Source organism: Eleutherodactylus coqui, chromosome 12 (assembly GCF_035609145.1).
Source record: "Eleutherodactylus coqui strain aEleCoq1 chromosome 12, aEleCoq1.hap1, whole genome shotgun sequence".
In the NCBI taxonomy this organism is placed as follows: domain Eukaryota; kingdom Metazoa; phylum Chordata; class Amphibia; order Anura; family Eleutherodactylidae; genus Eleutherodactylus; species Eleutherodactylus coqui.
In genome coordinates, this window is record NC_089848.1 from 57,114,501 (window position 1) to 57,132,470 (window position 17,970).

Here is a 17,970-nt window from a genome sequence, read left to right on the forward strand (position 1 = left end):
TCACGTGGTAACACAAAAGGTGTTAAGTGTTAGCCTAACAAGGGTGCAAAGGCCTGTATGATTAAGAAAGAATCATTTGTATGACCTGACTGCCTACATGGTGAGGGGTATGCTATTGGGGTATGAATACACAGTCAACAAAGTATTCGTTTTTGTACATCAAGAAGTACTGCATGATTTTTAAAAACGTATTGTCAGTCATCTTTTAACACATTGATTCTGTGCGTGCGTGTGTGCGGTAGCAACAGTGACAAGTAGTGTGTTTTTTGTTTCCCCCCCGGTTCAGGAGTGAGGACTCGGTTGCTGACGTGTGTTCAGTTGCTTTTCCTCCACTTTTTTGGCTGAAGTGGCGGTCGCCAACTGGATCTGGACCATCAAATCTCGGTTCCAGACTTTTTGATATGTCCTTTTTTAAGACAACCCAGTCACCTTTAAGAAAGCTATGCAGACCCTCCTTTGAGTCTGGATCTGGAATCAAGGAAAATACACATTTTATGAGTGACAGTTCTCCTGATATGAAGTACTCATGGAAAATAGGGTCCTGTAACAGGCCTATATTTTCTCCAGTCTCAGCATTAACACTTCATAGGGACCCCTGCCGCCCCCTTCTTCCCCGCCCACTCCCCTCCAAATCCCACTTCCGTTTCCATATTCAGCCGGCATAATGGAACTGTATTTAGAACTATTTTGATTGTGATGGGAGTTTGCTAGCAGGACAGTCATACCTAGTGAATCTGGTAGCTGAAGGATTTTTAGTTTGTGGTCAATGCAAGATTTTCATGCCTGCTTGAGGAGCCATGACCATAAGGGGGCGCATACCCCCTCTGATATCTGTGCAAATATTTGTTGCAAATAGAAAAAAAAAATCTGTAACTGTAAGAGCTGCACAAATTCATTAAGGACTTAATGCCATTTGGAATATGTGCAATTACTGCTTGTATTGTTGTAAGCATATCTGCCCCTAATATGTTGACTGGACAGGTCTCTGACATAAAAAATTCATCCACATTTTAAATGTGACACACTAATTAAACCCTAGACTTTAATTTAGTTTGTAATGTAGTTATCAGGCTTGTCAAGTACATAATTGTATTATGTTAGCATCATTAAATAGAATTCAAATGGGTGCAACCCAATATTTTGAATATACTGTGTACTTGTGTTGTGCATGCATCAAGAATACATACACACTTGTTGTTAGAGCATCACTCTCACACTTGAGATTAAGTGCTCCGACAATACACATATATTACATGGGACCTACACAAAAATAACATCTACATTATTTATGGTCAGAACCGACAAATATTACATTCTAATTCTCTCGTGCACCAAATATCACACATTTTCAATTCACCTATGTCTGCCTGATTGGCTGTAAATTTCTCCTAAGTTGACATCCATCCCCTCCAGAATTTATCTTCTCTTTGAGGAGATGTAAGAACCAATAACCCTTTCTAGCAATAAAACTGCACAAAAGAATTCACTGTCAGCTTTTAATATATACTTGCCAACCCCCATACAAACTGCAAATTCACACTACACGAATAGCGGGAACATTTATTCATTCATACTCAGACTAGTAAACTGTTCACTAGAGACTGGGATCGTACTTGCACAAGACTGCGGTCAGCCAACGAAACATGCAGGGAAGAAAAACTCTTGTTTTGTCCAATATCAGTCATCCAATGACAATTCTCAGAACACAACACATGGCTGATTTCCACTTGCATACTTCTTATATCCATCACACCTCACTTCATCTCCAACTATTCCCCATTTCACCTTTCAACATTCAAACAGGCCTCTGCACCAATACAGCTCGCTTCAACATTTTCTGATACCCCTTCACTGCTTCTTTGCGCTCTATCTCTTCCACTTTGTCTAGTTATCTTTTGGGCATTACCCCTCCCCACCCAATGCTTCTCTGTGAGTTCCCTATGACTTGCTTCAAGTTTATCCTGTAACTCATGGCACAAGTACTTTTTTCCTTGTAATCTGGAAGGACTTGGGAGTTTCTTTAACTTCAACTCCTGAAACAAATACCTTATCATAATCGGAAAACCTACAAATGCCTTCCCCCGTAACTCCTCCCATGCCACAGGTATATTTCACCCAGTTTATCTGTCGTAATTGGGAAGGATTCCAAGTGCCGACACACTTATACACTGCACCCTTAGCAGTGTATATACATGTGTCTGGGAAGGGGGTAATAGGGTTCCCCTTTCAGTACTCAATAACGGTTTACCACATAAGCCATATCTCTGGGGCGATAAACAGACTTCCAAGTACAGACAACAAAATTATCTCTCATTCAGATCTCAGGATCCTCAGTCAGAACAATAACCATTATCATCCAGACCAAGCACTTCTGGGCAGTAAGGGTTAGCAGATGGGGCTTACGGCTTCCTCTCAAAGACAGGTTAACACTACACATAGTATTACTCTATCACCAGTCTCCACAGCTAACAGATCTTACATTTACTAATTGGGGGAACAAGTAATTAAAACCACGACCCAATACAGGAGCACAGTTTAAGAGCTTATTCCGACGTGCGTATATCGGCTGGGTTTTCACGCCCAGCCGATATATGCTGTCCCTCTGTGCAGGGGAAGAAGGAGGGCTGGGAGCAGTGCACTGAGCTCCAGCTCCTCCCCATTATTTGCAATGGGAGGTGGCGGAACTTAGGTCCAACCCCATCCTGCCCCTCCCATTGCAAACAGTGGAGAGGGGGCAAGAGCTCAGTGCACTCCTCCCAGCCCGCCTCCTCCCCCTGCAGAGAGGGACGGCGTATATCAGCCTTGTGTGAAAACCCGGCCGATATACAGTCGTCGGAATAAGTCTTAGTGTCTGGTGGATAAAAAAAAAAAGTTATTCTGACTTGTCCCAGATATCGGCACCAAGTTTTGTCAGAGCAATGGAGCACTACAGGTATATTATTGTGTCCCAAATCGGCCTTAGTATGAGCTGCTCAGAGAATCGCAGGTCACACACTGCATTTGTGTAAGTCGTAAATGATCCTATTTATTTGGTAACAAAGCAAAGTATTTATAGTCCTTTTATGAGAAATACTTTGAAAGTGAAACTAAAGATAACCTGACGTCACTTGTTACACCTCTTTTTATTATTGATTTAATTTAGCGAGTGCAATGACCTCTGTCCCTGGGGGGGGGGGGGCTTTGAAAGCCCCCAGGGCTGCCATGGCAGATTGCCTATCAACCTGTGTCATGGCTTGATAGACTGCCTGACAGATTGTGGTATAATGTAACACTATGGCATTACATCATACTGCAGCAGCGATCAGACCATCACAAGTTCTTGTCACCTCTGGGCACTAAAACAAAATTTAAATTGGTTTAAAATAGTTTTATTCATTTTTATTATTTTTTTAAGTAATAAAAGTTTGAAAAAAAACCCTTTTGCCATATTTAAAATAAAAAAAATCTAAACACGATTGGTATCGCCGAATCCGTAAAAGTCCAATCTATCATAGTAACGCATTATTTACCCCGCACAGTGAACATCAGAAAAAAAAAACTCAATGCCAGAACTGCACTTTTTGGGTCATCTAGTCAACAACAAAAAAAGGTATAAAAAGCGTTCGAAAAGTCCTGTGTAATCCAAAAGACTCTACAGGACATCCTGCAAAAAACGAGCCCTCACACAACTAAGTGGGTGGAAAAATAAAAAAGTTATGGCTGCCAGAAGATGGTGGCAGAAAATAATTGTAAAAAATTAAATCTCTTTGGGAAAAAATAAAAGTACATAAATAACCTATAAATTTGGAATCGCAGTAATTGTGCCGACACATTATGTAAAGTTCGCATGTCGTTTTTGCCTCACTTTGTACGCCGTAGAAACAGTCCCTCCTCCTCCCTCTGCCAGATAGTGACTTTTTTTTTTTTTCGCAATACACTACTGGTAACTCGCAGCACACCTCAGGATATTTAAATCAAATGGTGAAAACTAAAAAAAGTCTATTGCATGCACGCCAAAATGTAGGGGTTAGAGCCTCAAAAACCCCAAAACGACAATCCAGTATACGAACAGAAAGATGGCAGCATTCCAGGCGTATTACGTTTATCAGTAATTTATTCCTCCATAAAAGCGCGACGTTTCGACCCGCTCGGGGTCTTTGTCAAGCATAATACAATATAGTTACAGACACCAACATATATCACAACACCAGAACAACCATCACCAATCACTTTTGCAGATCCACATGTGTGTGTCATAACAATTACCTCAGGGCTCAACCTCCTTATCTGGTAGATTCCCATCTATTAGAACACGGACCCCTATATCTCCGTCTGGCTCCATGTATGTCATAAGTTCCACTGATGGCCGGCATTCCCTTAACGAATCTGCGCATGCGCGGGATGTCTGGAGCGCCTTGAGAGTCCCTCCTCTGACATCTGTGTATTGGGACTCTCCAGTGCTGCTGCTCATGCGCGGGACTAACCGAAGATCTCACGATACTTCGATCTCAGCAGTATCATCCCTTACACTACAATGAATTCCCATATTAATCTACCGTACATGCCATATCTCAGCGCGATCTATGTGCGCTTAAGGAAATAGTTCATTAGGTCCCAGAGTAAAGGTAATTGTAATTAGAGGCGAAGGGCCAATTAATATCATAATACTGGTATAACATTACAAAGCGGGGGTCATACAAAAAAACCTCTTTCCCTATAAGTTGTACTGCCAATTATCTAGATAATCCATGCAAACCAACACCTGTAGCCCTCTTTACCTACAAATCTTATCACTAATACACCGACCACATGGGTTCTGCTTATCAGAATTTATTTATTAACAGGATCTCTATATTTCCTACCCTACTAAATCATCTCAAGGCACCTTATATGTGCAAAATGCAGAACAGCATTGGTACAAGGAATACCGGAAAAAAAATTTTTTTTAAAGGGACACAAAGCCAACTCAACAAGAAAATAGCCCATGGAGAGACATCTTCTGTCATCACAGGCACAATATTTCATCAATTTATGGATTTGTATCTCTATCCAAGTAATTATATCCTCTCCATTTTTCGTGCACATGGAGAGAGCCGTGGTAGGTGTTCATGTCTGTTTCCAGATGTCCAAGACAATTGGAGGGAGCCTCGGTACCACAACCTGTGGATTCTGCAATACATAAAGTGTGTCAATTAAAAACAAATCAGGATATACAGTGGTAGATGTTATAAATGTGGCCACTATCCGTTATTCCTTAGAGTTAGATATGTGGCATGGAATCGTAATCTAAGTTCAAACCTTTTGGTGACATTGTGTCCAGCAAAAATATCCAACGCGGCTCACACTTTTGCAGCAGGAGGGTTCTATCCCCGCCTCTCAACAGAGGTGGGACCGAATCTATCACCCTGAACCTGAGTTGGCTTACCGAATGTTTATGCTCAAAAAAGTGTTTTGAGACGGGGAGCTCTTTATTATTCATGCGGATGGTGCTTTTATGTTCATTTATTCTTTCACGCACTTCTCTAGTGGTGTGGCCCACATAACCCATCCCACAGGGGCAGGTTAGTAGGTACACTACATAGGATGACCGGCAAGAGAATCTACCTTTTAATTTTGAATCTCTTCCCTGTGAGGGGATGTGAAAATTCCTCCCCTTTCACCAGGTTTCCACAGCATGCGCATGACAGGCATGGAAAACTGCCTCTCTTTGTTGGCGCCAATACTTGCTGTGTCAGATCTTCTTTCTTTGAAATACAGGGTTTAACTAGATAATCCCTCAAGTTACGACCTCTACGATAGGCCATAATTGGGGGGGGGGATGAAAAATCCTTGATCTCACATCGTTTTTCAATAATTAGCCAATGTTTTTTATTTATTTTCCTGATACTCTCACTTTCAGGACCAAATGTCGAAATTAGAGGGATCCTATCGTTTTCACGACATTTCTTAATTTTACATATCTCAGATCTTGGTGTAGATTTAATTTTGTCAACCGTCTTATTAATTAAAGGTTTGGGGTACCCTCTATCAAGGAATTTTCTTGCCATTTGTTGAAGGCGTTCGTCCACAAACTCATCATCAGTTATCTTTCGTACCCTAAGGCACTGGCTCCAGGGAAGAGATTCAAGGGTCCTTCGCGGCTGATTGCTTTCGAACCTAAGGATATTGTTCCTGTTCGTCGTTTTCACGAATAAATCCGTACACAGTCTCCCCACTCTTTTAATCACCATAACATCCAGGAATTGGATGTTGGTGAGTGAATGATTCACAGTAAATTTCAGGTCTGTGTCCAGGGTGTTACTTATCTCACAAAATGTGTGAAGCTGCTCATCACTGCCCATCCAAATCAGAAAGATATCATCTATATATCTGTACCATTTTCTGACTAGTGGCCAAAATTCTAATGCATGTAGAACCGCAACTGGTTTCCGCTCGTGTGCATGCCAAATCACTTTTCCATTGTATGTTATGGATGGACTTTAGTGTGGAATCAGTGAGCAGACGCCTGCCGCAGATTCTGCAGCAAACATCGCCTGCCTGTATGAGCCCTAAGAGTTGAAATTGGCAGAAACTTAATGCCTATGGGATTTGCTACGAGTAATTTCTAAAACCACCACTGGGTGGCAGCAGAGGTACATGCATTGGTAATGTGTAGAGGATTATACATGTGCTCACACAGTGCCAAGACCTGTCCTACTGATATTACCAGGTGGTTCTTCTCTGTGTCATCCAGTTATGTATTAAAAATGCTGATTGTCTGCCTACACAGTAACCACGGCCTGTAACCCTTTATATTGGCCGGCCCACAAGCTGTTCACTCGGACGTTAATGTTAGGCTGTACTCACACAGCATTAACCTCTCCGGCTCGGGATCTAGACGGGACCATAGGCTTCACTTGTTCAAACTGAAACAGTAAGATCTCCTTTCCTCTCTGGCATTAGCTATACCACACTATACTGTCCGGCCTTAATGCCGGAGAGGAACCTTACTGGACTCTTTGTAAAGTCTATGGTCCCATCTGACCCCCATTTTCAGGGATGCCGACAGAGAGGGTAACACTGAACACAGAAGTCTTCAATGTGGTGCTGATTGGCCAAAAGCAATTTAGAAATGGAGCGTGACATATTCACAGATCTACGGGTGTCAGACCAATGGGGGGCTGGAATGAATGTTGAGCACATCATAGAGATGTCCTAATGTAAATCAGCATGGCTTAATGACTCACTGTTGGCAAAGGAGGAATTAGATTTTAATGCAAACTAATTAGCAGGAGTGAGTGGAGCTACCTAATCACCGGCTTTAGTATTACTGTTTTGGGAAATGTTAAGGCTGATTTAGACACAACAATTCTCGCTCAAAAATTGCTCGAAGCCATCTTTTGAGCGAGAATCGTTGGGTTTAACAGCACTGACATCATGCATTTTTCATTACGAGGCGCTGATCGTTGTCTTTCAGCATACAAAAGGAGAACGATCAGCCTTATCAGGAGTTCACAGCGGCATGCAGCTGATACAATTGTTTCACCTGATATCCTGCTCTGTGAACACAGTGGAGGTATGATGAACACAGAAGTCCAGCTGTGTTCTGCATACTCCACATGGAGCGCACAGCTATATACCAGCTGAGTGCTCTGTGAACAGCCGGGGTATAGAGAACACAGCGCTGCAGCTGTGTTCTGCATACCCCGCTTGGAGCGCTCAGCTGTATACCAGCTGAGCACTCCGAGAAGAGAACAGCTGGATGCAAAAGACAAACAGCCCCACTTGTCTTCTGCATACCCTACTCGGAGCGCAAAGGGATCGCTCAACGTTTGAGCGACCACCTTGCCCTGTAAAGGCACACAACGATTATTGCTCAAAAGTCGATCAAAATACATCTTTTGAGCGATAATCGTTGTGTCTAAGCCAGGCTTTAGGAATGCCGCACGGTGAGACTGCAGTAAAATGTGACACTTCATCATTTTGAGTGCTGCTGGGGTTTATAAAGACTTTTATGAAGTAGGAATATCAAGAATGAGCGTCATTCAGAGACCTTCTGCTTCCTGTGGAGGTGGTTTGGCATGACTGATTCGGTGTTACTGAGTATTAGTATAGGGTTGTCCGATTGGGGCCTGGACAAGCTGAATGTGTCCACAGGACAATATGTCAGCTGTGGATGTCCTGCAGTCACAAAATCCACGGTCGGATTATCGCCGCAGATAACGCAGTGACATATCGCCCGTGGACATTGCACACGAAGGACCGGTCCTGCTCCAAATTCATCTCTTATTCTTCATATATCTAGAACGAGAGATGTGATAATTAGCGACTGAGGAATCTTCTCACTTCACAAATATCAGTTTCTTATCCTTATTTTATTAAATAAACATTGTAACAATATTAGAAACTATTAGGTAGAATGAACAGAACATGAATAGTCATCAGATTCCTACTTGCTTGGATGCGGTTTCTGTATGACTTTATACAAATATCTGGCAAGGATCATTTCTCGATTTGTCTTACATTGTGGCCCTCCTGGATTTCAAACAAATTTTATAAGCAAAATTATCGCTAATTAATATTTATTAAAGGGGTTGTCCCGCGCCGAAACGGGTTTTTTTTTTTTTCAACCCCCCCCCCCGTTCGGCGCGAGACAACCCCGATGCAGGGAGGTAAAGAAAGCTCACCGGAGCGCTTACCTGAATCCCCGCGCTCCGGTGACTTCTCTACTCACCGCTGAAGATGGCCTCTTCCTCCGTGGACCGCAGCTCTTCTGTGCGGTCCACTGCCGATTCCAGCCTCCTGATTGGCTGGAATCGGCACGTGACGGGGCGGAGCTACACGGAGCTACACGGAGCCCCATAGAAGACTGCAGAAGACCCGGACTGCGCAAGCGCGGCTAATTTGGCCATCGGAGGGCGAAAATTAGTCGGCACCATGGAGACGAGGACGCCAGCAACGGAACAGGTAAGTATAAAACTTTTTATAACTTCTGCATGGCTCATAATTAATGCACAATGTACATTACAAAGTGCATTATTATGGCCATGCAGAAGTGTACAGACCCACTTGCTGCCTCGGGACAACCCCTTTAAGAGTCCCCCCCCTTGCCAGCTCCAAATAAAACATGGCAAAAACTGTTGTACACCCCTGTTTTACATGCTGAAAGCTGATTCACCTGTTTTGTGACCCTTTTTGCAATATCGAGCAACAATTAACAGTAAGGCCGAATGCCCACGGACGGATTTTTGCTGTGGAATTCGCAGCCAGATGCCCGTTGCAAATTCCGCAGCAATGTTTGTCCATAGACACACTATGTTAAAAGATTCTTCCCTGCCCATGAGCAGAAATCAAATTTTCATCTCACGGGGGAGAATTGCAGCATGTTCTATTTAGTGCGGAAAATCGCACGGACGGCTTTCATTGCAGTCAATGGAAGCGGCCCGTCCCACGGTACTTCTGCAGTGAGCACAGCGGAAGTATCATGGGAATCCGCATCATAGCCCTGCAGCGGCGCTACATGCCCTGCGCTGCACATGTGCACCGGATTGCCAGCAAGACACTCATGGCGGATCTGGATAGATGAGTATAGGTCACCGGATCTGATTTCGCAGTCAGAACCCAACCCGGCCGTGGGCAGGAGGCCTAAAGGTCTACAAGCTCCATTGTTTTGTATTCCAAGGCAAAACTCCTTTTAGATGGGCCAAATATCAGGTTCAAACATTTCTCCAAACACTCATTCGCACGACAATCTGACCATGCAAATGGACTAACAATAAGCCAATGAACTAATGAATAAAAATGCTTGCTGATCAGCTGTACATTCCCGTTTGAAAGAAAATGCAACGAGGGGCGATCGACATGCTCATTAAATTTGGCCAAGAAGTCGGGAGGTCTGAAAAGACCATCAGACTGAAGCTGGCCATACACTTTAGATCTCCATTAGCTGAATGAGCCGTCAGCTATCTCTCCAAGCATTACATATGTTCTGAATGGGGAGAGAGGAGTGAGCCACCGCCAGAGTTCTCTGGCATTGGCTTATTTTCCCAGGAACAAAAGGATAGGATATGCGGAAATCCATATGCCCCATCCTTCTGTTCCCCTGACATCTGTTGACAAGGAAGAGTCTGAAGGCCCCCATTACATTAGGTGGTCAGCAAATCCTACAGAAATCAGCGGTCTCTACCAATGTTAATTTATTAGTTAGCTCATCTCTATTTATTAGGGTTATCCCAAAATGTAAAGTTATCCCCTATCCACAGGCTAGCAGATAACGTTGAAGGTGCCTTTAAGAGCAATTAGGAGGCCACATTTGCAGGTACCTGCACAGTTAGGGCTTATACACATGGGCCATTATAATGACTTAAATCTGTACGAGTTTGAAATTTGCAGACTTCGGACCCTTTAAAGTCAATGTAAGGATTCATGTGTGAGGGTTTTTTTCAGGGGTCAAAGGTCCATGTAAAAAAATTGCAGCATGTGCTATTCTGGTGGAATTCTCAGACCAGAATCACCCATTCAAGTGAATGAGTGCATTAAAAAAATGGAATGCACTCACATGGCAATGGGAGTTTTAAGTGACATCATTTGGGCTCCTTCTGTTTTTTTATTTCATGTACGTGAAAAAACGGATTACACACGGGGGACAATTGCATGTTAAAAAGATAATGAATGTGACTGGAAGATTAAACCACATATACTGTAAGACGTAGGGAACAGATAGTGATTGGCTTTAGCACTTATATGCACTCCTAAGACCGGCTTCACAAGAGCATATGTGCAATTGCGCACACCTTCTCGCAACATTTTTGGGCTATGAATTAGCGTTTTTGTATGAATGATGGCGTATTTTACTGTATGTTTTCTGCCCACAGGGCATGTGTTCATTTGCATGAAGGACTCAAAAACGCACCAAATGAAATGGCTAATTTGAATAATTTGTTCCAGATGTGTTCTTTTTCCGGTGGAATTACGCAGTGTATCACACATCTTCTTATGTATCACGCACGCATTTGCGCACCCCCAATTGACTTCTATGGGGACTTTTGGTGCGCAAACATGCAAAAAATAGTACATGTTCTAATTTTTTTTCTGGGACGGTTCAAATGTGCACGCAAAATATGGAAATGTGTAAGAACTCAGTGACATCAATGGGTTCTATTCTCTGCGTATTGAGCATGCAAATATATCTGTGTGAAGCCGGCCTTAAAGGGGTTGTCTCGTGAAATCAAGTGGGGTTAAGCACTTCTGTATGGCCATATTAATGCACTTTGTAATATACATCGTGCATTAAATATGAGCCATACAGAAGTTATTCACTTACCTGCTCCGTTGCTAGCGTCCCCGTCGCCATGGATCCGTCTAAATTTGCTGTCTTCTGGCGTTTTTAGACGCGCTTGCGCAGTCCGGTCTTCTCCCTGGTGAATGGGGCCGCTCGTGCCGGAGAGCTGGTCCTCGTAGCTCCGTCCCATCACGTGTGCCGATTCCAGCCAATCAGGAGGCTGGAATCGGCAATGGACCGCACAGAGCCCACGGTGCACCATGGGAGATTCGGGTATTCGGGTAAGTAATAAACTTTTTGTTTTTTTAACCCATCCCTTGGGTTTGTCTCGCGCCGAACGGGGGGCCTATTGAATAAAAAAAAAAAAACGTTTTGGCGTGAGACAACCCCTTTAATGTTGAAATAGAAACTTAGTTTCCAGGGCTTGGATTTAGCAGCCAATACTTTGATAGATGGAGAGACAGCTATCTGTATATCTCACGACGAGTAAAAAGGCCATAAACTCTCACTGGTTGGACACATTTAGTTCACTAATGCCAATGAGCAGATATCCACTAACTCCATTCTGTATCCTTTAATCCCAATAACTTCAACCTTTACAGGCCCCAAATCTTTAAAATGGTCTATTAACCAAATTGCGCAGAATCCTATTCATGTTTCAAGGTGATTTTTATCAGTGTAGTGCAATGTTCAGTTTTTTACAAATGAGCTCTGAGAGGGGTTATTCTTCCAAATATCTCTGATAGGTATTCGTCCAAACAATAAAGCGCTAAGTATTGCTATAACACGGTTTCATATGTGCTCTACACATCTTTCTCATAAACTATATACCAACTTTGCATCAAATTCTGCATCCAATCCACATCCTATTAATTGTTATAGAAATCTGCACTGTAGTCTATAGGACACAGAGCTTATTCTGCATGCAGATTTGAAATCCACATGTGGCGCAGACTTTTTAGATAGTTTTATTTGTAAAAAAGTTGCAGTTTTTGAGGTCTTTTTTTAAGCCAAAGCCAGAAGTGGATCCGGCAGGAAGAAGTATAAGTCCTTCCTTTATATTTCCCATATCTTATGAATCAGAAACAGGGTGCAGGTATGGAATATGACAGCGGTGATGTGGAGGCTTTACACCAGTTCAGTTGAACAACCAACTCTGTACTGAATGTGCGATAAAGAATAATATGGCAATAACATACAGCAGCATTATTTGGATACAATGCAGAGATTTTACTAATGTTTGATTAGCACTATAACTCTGTCCATACACTGCAAATACGGTTCCTTAATCTGCACACAATATGGAGTTATCACAGTGAATAAATAGTTTACCCTTGCCAAGGATAAACAGTCTGAGAAAAGGAGTCTAGTCTAAAGTAACTTAGTTTTGTGGGAACTTCGACTAACCGAATAACTAAATATGCCAAATGAAGTATGCAGTCACTGTCCTCTGGACAAATCATTAGCACAGTACCTTTGGGGAGGCTCTACAGTGATGAAGTAAAAAATGTATTTTACCAGTCAAGAACCAAAATGTGAATATCCCGATACTGTCTGTCAGTTTATCCGCTCTTGCTAGTGGTCTCTCTCTCTCAGTGATAGATTGGCACTTGCAAGCAGCTGATGTTTCCTTGAACAATAGGCAGACCTCCCTCTGGTACTCGCATTGCAATGGCTGGGTAATACCACTCCAGGAATCCAAGCTACACTTTCTCTCTTTCCAGTATAGGAAAACCCAGTTCTCCAGCAGCACTGGGGCAGCTCACTTCTCACAAGGCTCTCTGCAAGAATTGCTGAGTCGCAATCTAGCTAAAACAAAGTCATGTGACCATGCTGAATGTTACAGCAAGAACATATATAAAGTCTAGCAATAATATACATAGATATATTTGCATGGGCAAATACCCTAAAAATCCACTTTGGATTCTGGCTCAAAAAAACTGAAGTGTCCTGAAGTGTGGGGAAGCAGAGGATAAACAAATGCACCCCTGCTTTATTCACTTTAATGGGACTGCCAGAGATAGCCAAGTTGGCTAGTATTTGAGGTGTCAACCACTTGCGTAACTATAGGAGATGCGGTTGCACCCGGGCCCAGGAGCCTTAGGGGGCCCATAAAGCCTCTCTTCTCCATATAGGGAGCCCAGTACTATGAATAAAGCATTATGTTGGGGGCCCTGTTACAGGTTTTGCATTAGGGCCCAGGAGCTTCAAGTTACGCCTCTGCGTTTGCCTAGTAAGAGCCAAGGAAATTTAGACAGCAATGTTTACATGACATCATGATGTTTCATCATCATAATCTCCGTACAAGCCAAGAATACTCAACCATTAACAAAAAATCATTAATGGCGTGGTGAAGGGAAGAACAGCTCTGGGTTATATGTAAACGATCCAAATGCACTTTGTCGGAACTCATAAGGCCTCTATACAACTCTCCAAAACAGGACCTTTACCTTTAGAGCAATGTAACACCATTGAAAGACATTTTGGAAAAGCCCCGTGCTATGAAATTTCTATTGTAGTTATGAAAAGTTTTCACTTTCACCAAAGTGGTTCAGGAACTTTACAGAGAACCACAGACTATTCATGTTAGGAGTCATAGGCGTGCTAGGTCATAGTAGTCATGGAATTTTTTTTTTTAAGTCTTTGTGATTCGTAGCAAATGATAAAAGTAGAATTCCACTTTAAAGGGTTTTCTCATGACAGTTGATACCAGGGGCGTAGCTAAAGGCCCATGGGGCAATGTGCCCACGTGACAACATGACGTGGCATAAAGGTGTCACGTGATTCGCCGATGGCTATGATAATAGAAGAAAAAAGCTGATAGGGTTACCAACGAATGGAGGAACCGATAGGATAAAATCACACAGTAAGGCTGCCTGCACACGGGCGGAAATCCCGCGGTGGGATTTCCCGCGGAATTTCCGCCACTGAAAGCCTGCATAGGAGTGCATTACAATACACAATCCTATGCAGACGCCCGTGCGAAATGTCGCGCGGCAAACAAACCGTGGCATGTCCTATTTTTGTGCGGGGCTCGCAGAGCCTCGCACAGAAACGTCACTCACCCGGCCGCCGGCTCTGGTCTGCGCATGCGCCGGCTGCCCGGCACATGAAAGAGCGGGGAGCCGCTGGGCGAGGGTGAGTACGCGCTCGTCCCTGCAGGTGCTGGGGTCGGGTCCCGCGGCGAGAATTCTCGCCGCCGGATCCGACCCGCTTGTCTGCAGGCGGCCTAATACATCTGAAAATACATAATTGGCATAGATAAACATAAATAGAAAGGATAAATAAAATAAGGACTTATAGGAAGTATCTAATTTAAATACATAATAAAAAGTATATAGAAAATATATATAAAGAAATATAAATATAAGTCAATACATACAATAAAACTTTCTACATACAATAAACGTTAAAAGTACAAAGATTTCATTCCTTCAATAATTATCCAATAAAATGACAGTTTAATATAAAACCAATTGATTATTGAACGTTATGAATGTTTGATTAAATAGTAAGAAAAATAATTCAGATCTGTATTTGATTCAAATGTTTTCTAATATCTCATTTAATCCATATGGATTTAGAGTGTTGAAATAATATATAAAGAACATTTCCTTTGTTTTAAGCCTTGTGAATTCGCCTGCAGGAATTTTTTCTACTGGGGTAATTTTCATATAACTGGGATTTGAGTTTTGGTAAAGAAGGAAATGACGGGACAGACTATGTTTTAGGAAGCCTCGCTTAATATTGTGTCTGTGGTGATTGATGCGATTACGCAACGCGTTTATTGTTCGGCCCATATACCGTAATTGACACGGGCATTCTATCAAATATATAAGATATTCTGTACTGCAACTGAGATATTGCTTGATGGTATAATCAGAACTCTCTGTACTTGTTTCAATTGTTTGCCTTTTATGACAGATGTTGGAACAACGTTTGCAATAGTTTTTTCCACATTTATAAGCCCCTTTAAGGGAAGGAATAATTGTTCTCGAGTCTTTTTTGACCTGTATTCGTGGGCGGGATGGGGCTAAGAGGTTACCCAAAGTCCTGCTCCTCCTAAAGATGATATTTGGATGGGTGGATGATAATTCAGTCCAATAAGGATCATTCCTCCAGATTTCCCATCTATTCCTAATAATATTTTTCAATTCCCGTTGTTTCGAATTATATCTGGTAGTGAAGCATAATTCAAATTTGGTTCCGTTATCCTTTGGTTTTGTTGTGATGTATCTATTATTGTTTTTATAGGTCTTTCTTCCTGTAGTGCTCTATTAAGAGAGGTTTGTATTAGACCTTCTGGATATTTCTTATCACGAAACTGTTTACATAAAATATCGGCTTGTTTATGATAATTAGTTACTGTGAAACAATTGCGTCAAATGCGTTTAAATTGGCCGTATGGTACATTTAATTCAATTTTTTTAGGTGACAGCTACGGAAATCCAATAGGCTATTAGCATCTACCTTTTGAAAATGTGTTTTAGTGTGTATGGTATTATTTTCGATATAAATGTCCAAATCCAAAAAAGGAATTTGGACCAGATCTAGGAGACTGGAGACGACTCATTGTCTTTTATGGGAGAATGCTGTGGGCATGCTCAATGCCATGTGCAGAGGTGGGGGAGGAGGTGAGCTGTGACCATCAACTACTGTAAATGGTGGCTCCTGTGTTATCTATATATAGCTGTCACCTGTCATTATAATCCTGCCTGTGATGATAATCAGATGACTTCTGAAAAGAACAGGAATTGCCAGACTATTATTAGGCTTAGTGGTCAGTGTAAAAACGTCAGGATTTCAGGATTATTACACGTTGTGCTGAGCGATAGGATAAGCCGACACCTGACCAATGTCTAATAACAAATAATGATGATCATCAGTCTTAGGGCTCGGTCACACGAACGATTTTTAAGTGAATGTAAAAAAAAATAAATCACACTTTGTACATAAAAAAATCACATGACTGCGTCCGCTGACACCCATGTGTTCTATCTTTTGCAGGTACAAATTTTAAACACATGTAAAAATCGCACATGTGGCCGCTTCCATTGGAAACCATTGGTTCTATATAGATGCTATTTAAAATCGCACCTACACATGCGTGAAAAAAAATAGCATGTGTGACCGAGCCCTAATGGTGAGAGTAGAGCACCAAGCTGCTGTCCTCCAGCCACATCGTGTCAATCTGTATTGAACTTCAGGCAAAGTGCACTAAAATAACTAAATTGTATCATTTTCTCGCATCCAAATCTTTCTCCAAGTCCACATAAGTGTTTTCAGAATCACTAGATCTCATTTCTTAAGATATAGAGTGACCAGGCAGCAACTGATGATTTTTTGCAAACTTAAAAAATAACTTTTATTCCTCCATAAAAGTAAGACAGGCGACGTTTCGGTTTCCACTGTCTTACTTTTATGGAGGAATAAAAGTTATTTTTTAAGTTTGCAAAAAATCATCAGTTGCTGCCTGGTCACTCTATATCTTTAGCGGCTTTTGGTCTTGGATCCGGACCGCACCGGGCTCCTGCAAATCTCTCCTCATTATTTCTGCAATAGATATTTTCTTTGTGGAAACCGGAGTACTATGTTCTTATAACTCTGGTGTGTGCTGTGGTTGCATTTATTCCTCTGGAACTAGATCTAATTTCTTCTGACTTTTTTGCATTCCCGAAATCTTAGATAAAAGTCATAATGTAAACTGTGTGGTATGTCTCCATACAGGGGTAATTCCGGAGGCGTGCCAATATCGTTCTTGCCAATGTGCGTTTTTTATAGAGTTTTTGATTAAAAACTGGATTGTTTTTGTGAAATTACGATCTCATGCGCTGGTGAGGATCGCAAGTGTTTCCCATTGACTTCAATGGGAAACATCGCACTTGCAGGCACATGACGGTGCTATGCGATGGCTTTTAGGGTCCCATTAAAACCTATTGGCGAGGATTAGATGGAACGTGCAGTGATCCTGCGAGGAGAAGATCGCTCTTGTGAATCAATCCATGCATTAGAATGGGTTTTATATTCATGCGAGTTTTGTCGCATCACAACACACAAAACTCGCAGGGAAATATCACTTGTGTGAATAAGCCCTAAGGGAAAGCTATGTGCAGCCTCATTCCTGGGCCTAAGGCGTGAGCGAGGTGCCACATACTACGTTGTATGAGTCTTCCCAGGCCCAGTGGATAACCTGGGTAAGCTGGCCGCGGTGATGTCATAAAGCCATGACCAGAGCGTGGGGCTCCTTAGTATAATATTGTGAGATCACACTCACTCTCCTTATGATGTCGTAATGATTCTAGAATGTCGTGCGGCTATATAATCTATGAGCGCCGTGACATCAGTGCCTTTTTGGTTCCTGAAGAGACAACTAGCTTGTACAGCTTTACAACTAGTGTTATACTGCTCGCTACTGTTACCTGCTTTTTTGCCACACGGACTCTGAATACATCACCATCATGAGTGCCCGTGAATTGCGACAGCTGATTGACGACAACAATACATGGCTCAACCGGCCACAAAATCACGGTAAGTGAAATATTAGGGGGGCAACATTCCTTGCTGCAGACGCTTTTCTGGGAGGAGTTACCCCTGGGGTCTGCTGGGTAATATATCAGGACAATGTATGCCTGGCATCTCCTCTGCCTAAACCCCATGGCAAAAGTAGGATCCAGGTCTAAAGCCCAAAATTGTATGTTTTTTTATTAATAATATATCATTTCTTTATAGGT